This window comes from Amphimedon queenslandica, unplaced genomic scaffold (assembly GCF_000090795.2).
Source record: "Amphimedon queenslandica unplaced genomic scaffold, v1.1 AMPQUscaffold_8629_Cont19428, whole genome shotgun sequence".
NCBI classification, from domain to species: domain Eukaryota; kingdom Metazoa; phylum Porifera; class Demospongiae; order Haplosclerida; family Niphatidae; genus Amphimedon; species Amphimedon queenslandica.
This window is the reverse complement of record NW_003551095.1, coordinates 1-2538: the sequence shown is the minus strand read 5'-3', so window position 1 is coordinate 2538 and position 2538 is coordinate 1. Positions and strand designations below refer to the sequence as shown.

The 2538-nt window shown below is 34.7% G+C and overlaps 1 long non-coding RNA gene across 1 annotated transcript; it reads left to right on the top strand.

The window, feature by feature from the left end:
• Nucleotides 1-654: 654 nt before the first annotated feature.
• Nucleotides 655-1337, top strand: LOC109591241 (uncharacterized). The gene is made up of 2 exons (XR_002189721.1): nt 655-860; nt 1111-1337. It is a non-coding gene; the product is annotated as an uncharacterized LOC109591241 (long non-coding RNA).
• The last annotated feature ends 1201 nt before the right edge of the window (nt 1338-2538 follow it).

Below are 2538 nucleotides of genomic sequence, written 5' to 3'. Positions count from 1 at the left end.
AAGAGAAAGATAACTAGTATATTAATTTCCTGTTACATGTTGGCACAGAGTCTGTCATTAATGATATGAACATGAGCATATACTCACTCCATCACTGAAGCTACTCTTAGACTATATGGAATACCTGAATCAGTGAGAACAAGAATTATTGATCTATTGTAATATAATAACCTTTTCTGAGTTATTGCCAAATTGAAAAAATAATGTCAATTTCTTTAAAATACCCAAGGCTATAGCCCATGGTTTTTTCTAAAAAATGGCTCCGAAATCACCCCAAATTTTTATTACATTTTCTGATACATATTGATGTACTTATGCTGTGTAGAAAGTTTGAGCTGATTACAACATACAGCGAGAGAGAGAAAGGGAGAAGCAGCAAGTAGAAGCATTAATTCACAATATATGTACATGTACATACATTATACTACACTTATACACTTATTATTAATAAAACATTATTAGTCCATTGGCATACAGTGAGATACTGTCAATAGTCAGTTACTACATTAGAACAATATCACAGACTGTTAATAGTAACAACATTCATACACTCAGACAAATTAAAAATGACTTTCTGTCACATTTACATGTTTCTATCACATGTGGAAATTAAAAAAAGACACCATTGCCAGTATCTATAAAAGTAGCTGAAGGATATCAGTATATCATCAGTACATCATAAAGAGATAAAGAAAGATACTACTACTATCAAACTGAAGATGACTTCATTCCAGCATATGGTCCTTGTTGCAGCTGTACTCTTCATGATTACTGCTCATGTCACTGATGCTGTTAAAAAAGAGGGAACCTGTTACCGTAGTAAAGGATGTGTCGGTACTCCTTACTACATGGCAGAGAATGTAAGACTATCTATAACCAACTTACATTGTATGTACATGTACATGTACAGTATAGTCTCTCTTAATGGACACTCTCTATAGCGTACACCTCCATTTAACGGACAGCACCTAGCGTACCAATTACATTCCTTACTGTATAAAATAACCTCCACATAAAGGACACCTCTGTATAACAGAGACACTTTCTTGATCCCAAAGTGTCCATTATAAAGAGGCTAGTCTGTACATGTATTTTTATTAATTTGTATAGGATGGAGAAAAATGCTGTCAATTTAAATTTGCTTCTTACGAATATGAACATGACGGTAGGCCAGTTTGCCGTAACTGCTAAAGCAACTGAAGAAGCAAGAAAATAATAAGAACAATACTACTATTAACAGTTGAATACTATTAATACTTTAATTATTATTATTACTTTAATTATCGTTGCTAAACAAATTTATCTAACAAATTAATTCAGACTGATTAAGAACAAAAGAGGTTACCTCAGCCCTATTCTGTAGATAGTACATCTTATAGCTAAGCTAAAGGCTTTGGCAAGTTTGTAAGCTGTCATTTTGGTTGTGCAGAGTATCTAACTGTAACAGACACTCCTAGCTATCTGTTCACCAAACTTATTTCTTAATCAACACGAAACTCAACTGAGCTCAAAAACCAACTAACAAAACTAACTCACAACTAACACTAAAACTCACAAACAACACACTTATATAGATCTTATAAATGTCCAGAAGGTTCTATAACATACAAGAATACTTTACATGATTGTTCTAGAATATACTTGAATAAACACATAATATATAATTACAATAGTACACAGAGAGTTCCGGATCCATTTAGAAACAACTTCTTACACTAACACCATGAGTGTGGTTGATTCATTTGACAGATGGTAAAGATGGTTCCAAGTGTGACACTATCAATAGTCTTGTACTTCATTAGCAGTCTCACAGACTCCTTATAGTAAACCTATATAGGCATGATGATCTTGGACACATTTCTGTCACATGTACTGTGACAGAAACGTGTCCAAGGTCATATCCCTGTATTTACTATTAAGATACTGTCCTCTTAGTAAATACAGTCATATGACCTTGTGCATGCTTCTATCACATGTACACATTCAAACAAAGCCACCATTGTAACTAGTGCTGGTGACAATGGTGGCTTTGTTTGAACATGTACACGTATGACTGTGTTTACTAAGTGGCCAGTATCTTTAGTAAATACAGTCATACGCTCTTGTACATGTGTCTATCACATGTACATGTTTCTGTCACGTGCACACATTCAAACAAAGCCACCATTGTCCTCACTAGGCCAGTATCTATAAAAGTAGCTGAAGGATATCAGTATATCATCAGTACATCATAAAGAGATAAAGAAAGATACTACTACTATCAAACTGAAGATGACTTCATTCCAGCGTATGGTCCTTGTTGCAGCTGTAGTCTTCATGGTTACAGCTCGTGTCACTGAAGCTCAGGGAGGAGTCGCTGATTGTTTCCCTCAGGCTGACTGTAAAGGGATTCCTGAAGCATCAGTGGATGGTGTAAGACCTTTTATCTTTTTAAAGGCCACCATACACCATGAAACTTGTTTCATGGTGTATGGTGGCCTTAAGTTTACAAGATATCAATATTATTGGTGTGTATAAATTTTTAAGATTTCATGCTAC